We start from the raw sequence: 14,780 nt of genomic DNA on the forward strand, positions 1-14,780 counted from the left end.
CGCAATGCGCTGAGATAATCAACAGATAGCTCAAAGCAGATGAAAGAGGCATCAGATCTATCCACACTCAAACACACACACAAAGACACACACACACACTGAGCAGCTAACAAAGCAGTGTGTTCCAGGGTACAGGGCCAAGGCATAGCCCAAAGGACTGAGGGCCGGATACCATTCCATTTGTCGGATCCGTACGTGTCCTACTTAGAAGGCTGCAATGGGACTCAATTAGGCTGGAACCAAGACGAGCTGATAAATTAATTTATTAATGAATACAATGGAATGGAGAATGGCGGGATGAGCTTGCTCATTTGTTCAGGGTTGGCTAGTCCAAACAGCTCCACTACAATACCAGGCTTTGATTGGGGAGGAGATGGGTCAAACAAGGATTATGCAATGGAGACTTCAATAGCTTTGTGTCGGGTTTGTGAAAAGGACAACTTTGAAAACAGTTTAGTATCATAATGTATAATATTAAGCAAAAATAAATAAATACATAAAGTAACATTCAGTGCTCTGTTTAGGTAACCATCTAATCTTGCATTCATGTTTTCCTCTGTAATCTCAAAAAACATGAACATAAAGTAAAAACCACAGACACTAGCATTCTGATACAAAGGCAGGTAAATGCACATACAATGTGCAATTGCATTACTGATACATACACACAAACACACAGGCTCATAGGCACACAGGAGCATGTTATTACACTGCAGACAGACAAGAACACAAACTCACATACGCACCGTCTCTATTCTCTGTGGTAGAGCATCTTCCACACATTAAAAATAAATTCATTCAGAGTCAATTTGGAGAATGTTTGGCGATGCAGGGCAGGAATACCATCTGAGCTCTGGGAATTGTAGATTGCTCCCCCTCTCCCTAAGGCATTCTCTTTGTCTATCTATTTGGTGTGATTAAAAATACAATGATGAATGCATATTTCTTCCAGATGAATAACTTGAAGGGGTTGGCAGCAGATGAATCAGGGTGCAGTGTGTTGGTAGAGAGACTAGCCAGGTCAGACAGATTCACAGTCAGATCCTCTGTAGGCTGGACTTCCTCAGAGAAAAAAAAAAAGAAGAGGTCATCTGGACAACAGTCTACCACGCAGGGCTGGAGCTGGTTAAATTCACATTAAAGCTGCAGGCAAAATTTTTATGTAAAAATACATCTAATCGTCCTAAAAATGGAGCTGCACAGGGTCCAAATTCACATGAAATCATCTGAGAGACTGTAATTCATTCTATTTGCCCAAATTAATTTCTACTGTCTTGTTCACACACAGAAGTGATAGATTAAACTCAAAAACAAAACTGTTTACTGATTAGGAGTTCATAGCACTACATCCAAACCATCGTCTTCTACAAAAACAAATGTAGACTGTGTATTTCATCGCAGTCACATTAAAAAACATCAGTGCATGTTTTGAGATTTTGAAATCCAAGAAAATAAAAGTGATAACATCTCACATCTTGCTGCCATTTGGGGCCGCCCACGTATGAAGCTTCTTTATTATGCTTTATTTTTGTCAGCACTTTTAAATAGGGGGAAACAATTGCACTGTGTTACAACACTAAAGAGCACTACCAAAACTGTGCTGCATCCTTAATGTAAACACACAAACACATAAATGCATGCTTGTACCAAGACCCGCACCAACCCCAACATCATACATAGTCAACCGGGCACCAAACATATGAAACGTACGCTTCCCTAGTGGCTGGGGAAGGTCTGGGCTTGAAGGGCAGCGGTTGAGGCTCATATCCCCAGTAGGGATCGCTCCTGGCAGGGCTACTGAGTGCCCCCACTCCCCCCCCTCCCACTGCCCCCAACAAACCAGTGAGAGAGGAAGGCCCTCCTCTCCTTACATGTCAACTTCAGAGAGCATGCCTCTTGCTGCCTCAAAGCTTTGATACCAAAATAGTTCAGGAAGCCTCTGTCTTAAAAATGCCCCAACAGGCCTTGATTCTGGGGATGCAGGGAAAAGAGGTTGGAGAGAAAACATAGGAGAACGAGAGAATTACTAGGAAGAATAAAAGAGGGAAAATGTATGGGTTTCTTATACAGTAACCGTTCCCACACTGTAGTGTACTGCAAACTGCTCTGGCAATGAGGTCCACTCTTGACCAGTAGATAAATCTTTGCATGAAAGGAATTCAAACAGATTTGAAGCTCGAGGACCGGATGAAGAAGAAAGGTGTGAACGGCTCTTAGGGGAGAGCCAACATTGGTCTCCTCTGAGGCCTTAAGCTTCCAGGTTTTTCAGAGCATCCAGTACGCACCATACTTACATAAATAATAGATAAACAATGTTATTCAAAGCATCTGAATGAAAAGAATGCTTTAATAATAGAGCTGGTGGTGAGTTAAGAAAGCAGAGGAAATACTGAATATTGGAGAGGAGAGGGGTTATTTTTAATGATCTGCAGCTGGAGTGAGAGTGAGAGTAGGAGGACAGAAAGACACGATGAAGGGTCAAGGGGGTGTATTATCCAAATCCTGCCCAAAAGAGGTGTGTTGGTCCATTCAGAGACGACATGCTGACATTCTCCACGCATTCACCAACTTTAACAACAACCAGCCATTCAACAATCATACTTTAAAATTAGCCTCAGCCTTAAACTAATACTGCAAAGATGCAGATTTTATTCTTCATATAATAACACCTTAAAGCACAGAGTGACCTGGTGTCTATGCTCTGGCAACCTCATAGATATAACATGTTAATTAATGAGCTTTTAGAGGTGCTGCTAGGTGGGTTATGTGATGTTTGAACACAGCAAAGTGTTTTCTCCTGCTTGTAGCATTAACGCTAAGCTAAACAAATAAGAATATTTCCCAAAATGTCAATCTATTAATTTTAAGTCTACCCACAGGTAGAGGTTTTATGAAAAACTAGTCATCAGCAGACGAGAATATCTTTAGGGACCTTGAAATGGCACAACAGCACCTCCACTAGACATTCTGCGCTGGTTTAAACACCAAACACCAACCACGCCTTTAGGTACTTGGTGATGAAGTTCATTCGGACCAGGGTGTAGCAGTGAGCAACTCGGCCTGTAGCGGCCCTACTTAGAACTGCTGTAATGGGTCACTAGAGTGTTGAGTAGGGCCTCTTCAGGAAGTACAGATGCTACAATAGTGGGAGTATATCTCTATGTCCTGTCTGCACCTAATCCCAGTATTGAATTGGAGACATTTAGGGGTTCTAAGGGGTCTGACAGAGAGTGAGCGAGGAACCAGCACTTGAAGGACGCCCCCCTCACAATTTGACTCTATTTACAGGCTATCTCACTTGTCCAGTTAACAAGTAGGCCCATGCTGGCACACTTGCTCATTCTGCGGACAGACCCACTAGTTGGTTCAACTCCAAGCTCACCTGCTTACTCAACATATAGGTCTGGGTTACCTTGTTCATTCGGCAATGCCTAGCACTAGTAAGATGAAAGCACTTGCACCTGTCAAACAAACTGCTGGAACTGTGATAAATTAATGATCAAATGGCTCACTGAGAAGTACAGTGGCATCACTGAGCCCTGTAACCACCAAAGCCAAAGAAATACAGATAGAGAGAAAGGGAGAGGCTGAGAGAGAGAGGAGGAGACAAAAGAAAGACAAGGGGAGAGGAGAGGGAGAATATCAGAGTAAGATATATATTGGGATGAGGGAAAAAGGAAAAATAGAAGAAGAAACTGACATCAAAACATCTTCGATAGTGCGTGTGCGCGTTTGTGCAAGTGTGCAGACCGGAGTTGCGCCTTCAAGGTAAGGGGAATGGTGGAAGCACGCATCTCAGTGGGGGCTGCTGCAGTGCCCTCTAGTTTGAACAATACACACACAACACAATGATGGTGGTGTACAGTGAACGTATTTACTTTGTACCTGTTTGAAGTCTTTATGGACCCTTAAACTGCCATAACCAAACTCTTATACGCATTCAAAAGCTGCCTACCAGCGTGAAACATTGGCCTAGTGGCTGTTTCAGATTGTGACAGCGTACCGACATTGCAGTAAACACATACACTTTGATAGAACAGGATTTTTATTATAGACATACAAGAGAATGTTAGCAAATCAAAACACTTCATCCAAACACAGACAAAATTCATTATTCATCTGCCGTATATTCGTGGGGCTTTACACAAGCATATTGTCTTTCTCTGTGAGTGTGATTGAATTTACTTTGGGCGGCGAGGGATTGCTAACGGCTTCTGAGGAAAAAGGGAAACAATGTCAAAAAAGGGTTTTTGTAAACAATGCATGCTTGTGGGCTTTTGCTGGTTGAACTGCGAGTGACTAGATACCCTGTTCTTTCCGGCATATTTCCATCCATTATGTCGTCCAGGCATTGTGACGGAGCACTGCAGCTCATCTCATACAGTATGCAGTTATCCAGCTAACTATCAGCCTTCCCCTTGCTGCTCCACCGGCCTTTGATAAGAACAGAGGGAAATTAAAATCATGAACCTGAATTATGAATCCAATGACAAGATAGCCTCTGAAGGCTCTTTCTCAGTACTGTCTCTCTTGGCTATTTCTCCCTCTCTCTCTCTTTCTGGTTCTCCTTCTCTCACTTTGACTCTTGTTCTGTATTTCTCTTCCGATCTCAGTGTTGTTCTCTTTCACTTTTTTTTTTCCTTTTCCTAAACCCTGCCCCCCGTCTCTCTTGGTTACAGAAGATTCAACTGCTAGCATATTCCATAAGAGACTGAGGGGGAAAGAGAGGAAAAAAGTTTCAAACGACGATAACACACAGTTTGATAAAACTGACAAGGGACTCAATTAAGGCTTCCCTGTCAAAGCAGTAGTGATATTTTATTAAGTGGCAGTGTGCCATTCGATGGGTACATCAAGCGACACATCTGTAGACGAGAGGACTGCACCAGCCGGGTAAGAGGGACACGTGTTGCCACTTTCAGGAAACATCAGTCGAAACTCACTTCATCACGTCTGCTGAAAAATTAAGAGGCCCCGATATTAGGATGCTCATTTACTTTTTCATGCACCACCCCTCGTATTTGAGGAGAGAATATTGCTGTCCCCCTTTTTTTCCGCTTTATTTCGAACACATCCAAACACAAAGACTTCTGGTACGAGCTTTTGTTGCATTACCATCAGAACAAGCGCGACCAAGATTCTGGCAAATCTGAAAAAGAAAACAACCAAAGCCCTGCACTGTCAGTGTTGCGCATGAAGCTTTTAAGAAACAGATTTTTAGGCCAACATACACGCTTATTTTCAAACTGTGTCTAACGTTTCAGAGGGCTTTGATTCTGTTTCCATGATTTCCTGATTCGATATATTAAAAACAGGTGAATTAAATGTTTCAGAAACATGGCAGTAAAATTTTCCTATTGTGAATATGCACTCAGATAGTTATTTATACAGAATTCTATTTTATTATTTCACAAAATATGAGACACAGACTACAGTATTAGTCACTAGACTTATGTATTTCGAAATACAAACATCTATATAATCTGCATATAATATAGATATATATATATATATGTGTGTGTGTGTGTGTGTGTGTGTATGCTCATGACACACTAAGCTTTTTAGACTCTTCAAGAAAAGCCTGCACTAATGTCAATGTCATAAGGATGTCAGGATACTCTTCAACTACTTTCAAAAGAATTACACTTTATCATTGCAATCAGATATTTTTCATATGAATCTTGTTTTCCTCTGAAAACTTATAAGGCTTTACTTTATTGTCTCGCAAATCTGATGTCTGGGTGCTGTGTTTTTGACCCTTACACACTTTACTATTGTTTGCATACACAGATTAAAACTCAGTCTACCGTTGCACTCATTTTAAGTCGCTCTGGATGAGAGACTCAGTAAAATACACAAAATGTAAATTGGAATGTAGCTTTCTTTGTCTATCACTGCAAACAGAGGATTTCAGTAATAACATTACATATAAGCCTGGTTGTTTGTGTGGACTACTGCATATGGTATATATTCAGCAAGTTCCTCCCTACTTTAAATTTCTTTTTAAGTAAAAGTAAACTTAATCCTTCAGAGACAGCAAACATGGTGGTGTTGTTAAAAAGAAAACAGCAGTGCTCTGATGTGCCGGGAGGAGGCCACAGTGTTACAGTAAGATGAAACTTTAATGCTGAAATCTTTCTTGTAATTGAGATTGCTCTTGTAGGATGTTGTACTGCTGAGAAAAAACAGATGCCCCTGTCCACCCACACACACACTCACATACGCACACACTCCATAAATATGTGGGTTTACATGTTCTACATGACTACGGGTCTACATGCCAACTTGCCTATACATGGGATGTTTGTGTATGGCTGCCTTCATCTCCACAAATGCGTGTGTGCACATGTGCATGTGGTGGAGCGGACACTTGGTTGTACAGGAGCTCAGTGCTGACCATACATAGTCTGTTTCATCTAGAACAAAAGCTCTGTTGGAGGACACAAAAGGCCAGGTTCAAAAGCGTTGCAGGCGTCAGGAGCCCAGGCCTAGATACATGAAACAATCAGTGTAAACTTGTCCACAGCTAAGAGGGCTATGATACACCTACAACAATGCTACTTGTGCTCAACTGCAGGCATGGCTCTGTCCACATAATGCAAGACTAAAGCTCTGAGTGGATTAAACACGGTGTTGATGATTAGCAAAAAATAATGTTTTTGTGTTTCTATCACTGATTTATATGTTGCTCTATGTGTGTACAAGTGAGACCGTAGCACTCTGCTCTGCGCGTGTGTGTGTGTGTAAGGAGGGGGGGTTGTCTCACATGTATGTGTGTATATGCTGCATGTGTACAAACACATCATATATGACAATTGTGACGAGAGAGGATGGATGTGCAACACATTCTTAAGGCCACATCTCAATGACAGCTACCGGAGGATGCAGTGACGGATTCAGGCACTGACAAGCAGCAGTGCTTTTTTTAATGAAGAGGAAAACACACACACACACACACACACACACACACTCAAAGCACAAAACTATAAATGTCTGAAGGTCCCACTCTCCCCCCTCTCTGTTATTCCCTCATTTCTTCCCCTTTCCTCCTTCCTCCATCACTCTCTCCAGGATATTTATGACTGATAGATCTGTCAGTGCTCTTGCTAAACAAATGAAAGTTGCAGCTTGTGCCATCGAGGCGTTGCTTTCATCAGCGCTTGGCAGGATGGTTGAAGTGGGCCCCCGCCTCCCTCATGTACCGGCGCTGAACTTGATGAGCTAGTACTTGGGAATGTGACATTTACATTCAGCCACCACATGTAGCATAACTGTGTTTATTTTTCAGCTGCAGAAAACTGATAGGGTATTATAGGTCTGTCATTATATAATTATATAACACACAAAATTAGTTTTGGCATGACTTGCAGTCTTGATTCATGGTGATTATACTGGGGTAGCAAGTAGAGTTACAATTGAGTACCAGATCAACTAAAGCCCTATTCAGACCGAAAGGTTTTACAAAGAGATGTGGTGTGTAGTGTAACTTTTACCACCGTGTTGTGAATTTAATCCCATCTGAGTTGGCCATGTCAGTATTATTTATGGACCGAGAGCTGCTGTGTCATTAAAGATTTCAGCTTCTTTTACTTCCTGTTAAAAGGCCCCTAAAATGTCCTTAAAACCAGTACTGTGCAAAACCCTTGGTAAACATTACTGTTTTTTGTTTCTTTATAACAATTGAGGCACTACTTAAAGTCTTTGAACTCTTCTACTCAAGGCCAATAATATTGGCCTGTACTGACATTAAGTGGACAAATGAAAAATCAAAAAAGTCAAGAAACAGTATACGGCCAATTATTATTATTAGTAGCTGTAAAATGTTGTGACAACAATACTCACATGTCTGTACATTCAAAGATTGATTAAGGAGATATTTTATCCCATTTAAATGACTGTGTGGATGGTTACAGTATGGATAACCATCATTTTACAGACACATAGGGCTTAAGACAACCATGCATCCAACTCATATGAGCACCCGTGTATGAGAGGGGACAGTATGTTAGGAATATACTGTATTGTATGAGTGTGTCTAAAAGAGAGAAAAAAGAGTGTCAGTGTAGATGTGTCTGTGCGATGGTTCAGGAACTGTTTTGTTCCCCTTTACTACCTGCAGGCTGTCCTGCTCTGACTAGACACCAGTGTGCTGTCAAGCCCAGGGGCATTGTGTCTAGGTTGGCCAAGCTTTGGTCCCCTCTCCATCACTTTGTTACCGTCACCCGGATACTCACCTACCCACTCTGTCAATGCATTGCTCACTTTTTTTTTTTTTTTTTTTAAATTGTTTTTATTCATCCACAAATATTTCTGCATAATCTGAATCACCCAGTGCTGCTGCTGCAGTCTTTCACAGCTGGCTGATTAGTAGTTTCAGGTTGAGGATCACTCAACTTTAATTGCTGATGCAGAGTAGAGCCACGTCGATACATCAGCCAATAATAAGATATTGCAGATATACCATATCGGTGTACGTTGGCCAATAAGTAAAAAGAAACTGCAGTACATAAATGCAATTATTTTGGTGGAAAAAAAGTCATGTCACATGGATTGACAGCCAGATAAAAAGATGGGCCAACAGGCAGACATGCGACTAGACAGAAGTATCTATCTGTCTCTCTGATGTGTGGAAGTGTTCTGTGTGTACAGCTCTGATAGTGTCAGCCCTGTATCTCTAGCTTCTGTTACACCTCGATTGAATGCATTAAAACAAATGAATAACACGATGGTGGGTGTGAGTCAGGAGAGCATCAAGCACAAAACACGGCGAGGCTTATTGTACAAAACTACAAAACTCTAACACAAACCTCAGTGATAAGCAAAAACACACACAGAAACTGTAAATACAGAGACACAAGAGCACACTCATACTCAAACAACAGACAGGAATTAGCTATGTTAAGTTGCTGCAGTTCAAATACAACCAATGATTGAACCATAGGCTACAGTTGTTTTCTGTAGAGGCCACATTACATAAATATGTAATGGTCAGATGAGTGATCAAATACTTTGGGCTCTATTTTCATGAACACTGAAACGTGGTGCAGATCACAGTCAAGTGTGCCATGCCCGGTGTGTTGATGGCTGTGCCAACACACTTTTGGTAATTTCGTGCCCTGGCGTGCCTGGCACACCTGCGGCACATTTGGATTCAGGGTGGGATGAGAAAGAATACATAATCATACATTATAGTCAGGTGTGTTAGAGGGCCTTTAAACACATGGCTCTCCCCATCATGACGCCCTGACAGTTTGGAAATTGTGAGGAGAGTTTTCCTCAGAGGAAATCTACTGTTGTCTTTGACATACAAATAGGAATAGACAATATATGAATATACTGCACAGCAGCTCAAATATGCTGCCAAACAGATAATGACTCTTTTAAGTTGAATTCACTTGTCTGGACATGTTGAAGATCCTATGGTCCCCATGTTATCCATGCGTGATGGTCCATAATTTTGTCATAATGATTCATATAACCATCTGCAGTTAAGTACCACCATATAGTCAGAAATAATATAAGTAGTGTTTAGAATGTGCTCTAGTATTACGCACAATGCATTTTTATTTTAATTTCTGAAATATCTATAAGTTTAATTCAGCTAGATTTTACTGTTTTACATGCCAAATAATTGCTGACAATCTGGGAACAAAACAATTATCTGATCTTCATATTGCAACGTACTTGTGGATCCCGGTAATGATCCACAGATACAATAAATTAGGATTTTTAAAATAACACTCTTTTACATGCTAAAATTTAACCTAAACAATCTTCATCACATCGTGTTGCTTTTCACAGCCACATCCTTACATGTACCGTAATTAAAAATGCTGAGCTCCAGGCTTAAGTCACTGTGCCTGTTTACCCTGTTTTTTGAAAAGAGGTACAGAGAAAGGATTGGTGTGCACAAATGATCCTGAGGGAGTCATTAACAGAGAGTGAAGTTTTAATTGATATGTGATTTTTCATGGGACTAACCAGGCGCGTAGCCAATAATGGACCTGGGCGGCACTGGCCCACCGTCATTACTCACTGGCACACCCAGCCAAGTTTGATCAAAATACATTTTGTAACAATAAATATAAAAAATATATATAAGGAAATAAATAAAACTTGATTTATTGTTGACTTGACATGTGTCCTCTGATTAAAGCAGAACTGTTGAAATAAATTGTAGCAAGTCTCCAGAATGTAATTAGTTGCTCTGGTTCTGACATGCAGACCTTCCTTCATCCAACTAGCTGGCTTTTCAGGTGATGTAACGTTAACGCACAAAGCTACAATGATTCCTCAACAAAAAGGTTGAGGAAGAAGAGACTCCACCGCCTCCATTGACTGAGTCCACCAGACTCATCAGCCCACAACGAAGTCAGCCCGGCCACTTACTCCCTTTTCACAGTCAGTCTTATGCAGGTTCACCCATAGCTGTGGGACTAAGGGGGGCGCTGCAGGGTGCTGGAAGTGCTGCAGCTTCCAACCTGTAAGCCCATTTGTGTTGTTGAAATTTTTTTCTTCTTGCTGTCGTATGCGAGACAATTGGCAAAAATAGACCCTGCGCATCAAGATAGTGGAGAGAAAAGAACCAGGTGTGAGACACGCGGCTCATGGGGCCGGTTGACATATGCCAGTTAAAATTGTCTCCAGCAGCCTGACTACTAAAAACTGCATTTATCAACTTGATAGAACAGACTAATTCTTTTTCTGGAGAGTTTCAAGTTGTAGTTTCTGAAATAATTTTTTTTAGACAGCTCTGATAGAGCTCAGGATTTATCAGGAGGACGGCTGCTTTACTCCAAACAATTTCACTGTATGAACCTGGACTGTATGTGACCTTTTGGATGTGTAGAAGAACACAGAATTGGTTAATGGTCTTAAGTAACAAGTTTAACTCCTCGGCCCCCTTCGACTTAGAGAAGATGATGCACATACACTTTATGTGACAGTAATAGGAGTTATACACTCTGTACGTACTTGGACAGCCATCAATGCCAGACATCACACTAAAGTCAGGGCTGTGACTGTGCATAAAGTTAATGTAACTCAATAGTTTTTTTCAGTCAATGCCACAAAAATGTAGCATATGAAACAACGCCAAATCATCCTGGTTCCTACCAGGTTTCGACCAACTGCAGCAAGCAACACATTACAGCCAGCTAAGCTACTGAAAATGAGTTCATAACTTTTAAATGTGGGGGTAAGCAGTGGATGACCGCCACTTAGAACCAGAACCTGAGAAACCCACTTGCCATCCGGAGAGAGACACACCGAAAGCAGGCTGAGCAGGCAGAGAGCAGGAGACTTTCTGCCGAAAACAAGCGCGAGACCCAGGAAGACATAAGAGCAGCTGCTCGCTAACAGCTATGTGTGTTTACAGCAGAGAGCAGGAGGGAGGACAGACGTCCACTACTTTGTGCCATGACTCTGCTGCTGCTGTTGACGCTCACAGAGCTCCATTGTCCAATCCCCCCAGAAGACCACTCAAGATGTGAGACATTCAAAGAGGCGCAGTCTTGGTCAGCCAAGTGACCCAGATTAATTTGATTCAAGTAGGGGTGTAACGTGTATTTGTCCCGGACCGTTCGAAACAGGATGTATGGTCCAGTATGCTCCGTGACCCATAAAATAACTGTCAAAATAGTTTAGCACGGTGGCTCAGTGGCTAGCACTGTTGCCTCACAGCAAGAAGGTCCTGGGTTCAATTCCCGGCTGGGGCGGGGCCTTTCTGTGTGGAGTTTACATGTTTTCCCCATGTTTGCATGGGTTTCCTCCGGATGTTCCAGTTTCCTCCCACCATCAAAAACATGTAGGTTAGGTTAATTCTCCTGTCAGTGCTCCTGACCAAAGGCACTGGCATAGAACTGGAGTTGGTCCCCAACACATTTGATTTCTGACGAGGTCAGACAGCACGTCATAAGAACCAGTTCTGAGAAAGAAAAATGTAGTTAAAAAGTATGAAAGTAAAGTAATGGTTTGGTCCCTCTGACTGATATATTATTATATATGATGTCATTAGATTATTAATACTGAAGCATCAGTGTGTAAGCAGCATGTTACTGTTGTAGCTGCTGGAGGTGGAGCTAGTTTCAACTACTTTATATACAGTTAAACCATAAATCAGCATAAAACAGCTGCCAGCAGGTGTCCTGACTCCTTGCAAGAAACAGAAAAGTTGTTTTCTTTTTCCACTGTAGCAACTAAACTGTTTCAGTAATAGTTTCCACTGCAGCACAACTAAACTATTTCAGTAGTAGTTTCCACTGCAACACAACTAAACTGTTACAGTAATACAGTGTTTCCCCTATAATTGTACAGGCTTGGCAGGACACCAGGCCAACAAGAACCCCCGCCGGGCCAAAAAAATCTTTTTTTTATAATGCCAAAAATAACACCAAATATCCATTCATCCAGAAATCATTGGCATTTGGGAGCCTTTGTGCAGCACTGTTCCAAAACATGAGGCAACCTCTGTGTCGTTGCCTGGGAAACTCTTGGTAGCGTAGCTGCTTTAAGGAATAGGTCAGAACATAATGTGTGTGCTTAGCAAGTGTGTGTTTGAGCAAGTGTGCGCAACAGAAAAGTGACAGTGAATGCGAGTGGAGCAGAGGAAAATGTTTGTTGTCAGTCTGGCAGTAAATGTACAGTGCAGGGTACAGTGTGTAAGTTTATAAATACTGCAGCTTGTCAAGACAGAGAAAAGTCATGTCTGTTGTTTCCCCAACTCCTGGAAAAGTGAAAGAGGTTAGCCCCGAAGCTAGCAACAATTGGTTAGCCTAACCTGATGATGCTAAACAGAGGAACAGAGAAATGTGAGTCTGTCCTGAGTGAGTTTGTGTTATATGTTCTAAGCCTTCAAAGACAACCAAAATATTTGTTTTTGGAAACAAGATTTTCACTGGTAAGATGTGTGTAACTCTCATTGTTATAGTAAAAAATGGATGCATTTCATGGTTAGTAGCAGGTTTTATAGACCTAACAAGATCTAGCAAGACTAGCCTAGCCGTAGCTAGCCCAACAAATCTGAATACATTCCCACAAATTCAAATACAGCGTGTTTAGCAAATCAGTTTTCTACAGCAGATACACAGACGCATTTTGATATTCTTTAAGCCTAGTGATTTTGAAAACATAAGTTTTCAGTGTTTTGGAAGGCTTTGGACATATTTGAACAGGAAATACATTGGGGACATTAAAAAGCAGCAACTTCAGCTGTAACTTTCTCAGTACTGAACCTTTTGTCAGATTTTTGCTTTGTAAAGTTATATTTGATTGTATGTATCAATATTAATAACAATATCAATATTGTATCAATATGAGTATTTCCAGCTAACTTCAAGACATATTTTATCTTAAAATGCTTATATGTCACTTTCTAATCTTATTTCGTGTGGGTGATGGTCTTAAATCTAAAACATTGTCACTATTACAGAACTTTCAATAAGTTAAATACACTTGAAATTAAGAAGATGACATGAATGGTAAAAAACCAAAAGCCACTTTTAAGGGATAATATATTACTTTTGAGAATTACAGGCTTATGATACAACACTTCCTAATACTATTAAAATATAGCTGAAAATGAGTTAACTCAAGGTCTCTTTTATTTTGAAAGGCCTAAGTATTACATCTTATTTCAAGAAAGCTCAACAAGCGAATGTTCACTTATTCCATTGACAGATTTTTTTCCTTATTACAAGCACCTTGTATTCATAGTTTTTTTTTTTAACTTATTTGAAGTGGCATATTTAACACTGCATTACAACTGTGTAGAATAATTAATCATAACTGAACAGTTTGGTTTGGTGATTTCTGTCTTGTACTGGTTACACAAAATTTTAGCAGTGGATCTGGTTAAAGTTGTGGTTTGACATCGGTAATATCTCTCCAATTAAAAACTAGAAATGGAACAAATATCTGCTGCCTAACCTGAATAAAACTTTTTTTTTTTCTTTGTGATCAAATGTCAGCTGGTTTAAGAATGCTGAATCAAAGTGGAAAGACAAGCAAAATACGAAAAAGGAGTTTGTGTGATTTCAGAGAGGTTACCTACACCCACCTGTTGCTAACAAAATACTAGCTCTATTTTGGTTGGCAGAAGAAATAACACACTTTTTGTACAATGTCCTATCTGTTTGTTGAGCTGTATTAAGAATATCCTAGCCTCAAAGGCTCATTCACTCAAGAAAAATCAAACAAAACTGTGTGAGCAAGCTCCAGGTCTGCCTCTTGTTTTGCTCAAATTATGTTTTGTTCAAATTTGTGGCTTGGCACACACTCACACGCAGCAACACATAAATACATACATACACACACACACACACGCACAGACAATGTTTAGTCTCCTCCAAATATGCATGTGTGTATCTGAAATTGAGAGGTAAACAAGTTTAATTATCCTGTTTCATGTCAATTTCACTGACAGATTATGTAGAGATGAGAAAGGTAGAGCATCAGGGTTTTACCCTAACTGAAGCTATGCATAAAAAAAAAATTAATGCAGAAAAAAAAGAAAAAAACCCTAAATAGTTAGGTGGTGATGAAACAGCCTAACAGCGCTAATTGGATACATATATATTTGTGGAAGAGAACTTAACAGGCATTTAAATTATGCATTAATCAAACAAAGCTTAATATGAACTGACAAGAAGCTTGGCAATCTGGCAGCCATCTGGAAGATAGGCCTGTCAGTCACAGAGAGGTGAGAAAGAGGGATGGCTGAACTCTGGGTTAACCCCAGAGTGAGGGGGGAACGAAGGAGGGAAAGACAACGAGAAAGAGAA

The 14,780-nt window shown here is 40.7% G+C and overlaps 1 long non-coding RNA gene across 3 annotated transcripts in view; it reads right to left on the reverse strand.

The window, feature by feature from the left end:
- Nucleotides 1–247: 247 nt before the first annotated feature.
- Nucleotides 248–14,780, reverse strand: part of LOC121894578 — a 92,368-nt gene continuing 77,835 nt past the window's right edge. The window contains exons 5-6 of one of the 3 annotated variants that reach the window (XR_006095576.1): nucleotides 4,308–4,434; nucleotides 1,076–4,214 (exon numbers count right to left, since the gene is read on the reverse strand). This is a non-coding gene — a long non-coding RNA (uncharacterized LOC121894578). The other 2 variants (XR_006095577.1, XR_006095578.1) reach the window with 2 other exon arrangements.

This window comes from Thunnus maccoyii, chromosome 1 (assembly GCF_910596095.1).
Source record: "Thunnus maccoyii chromosome 1, fThuMac1.1, whole genome shotgun sequence".
In the NCBI taxonomy this organism is placed as follows: domain Eukaryota; kingdom Metazoa; phylum Chordata; class Actinopteri; order Scombriformes; family Scombridae; genus Thunnus; species Thunnus maccoyii.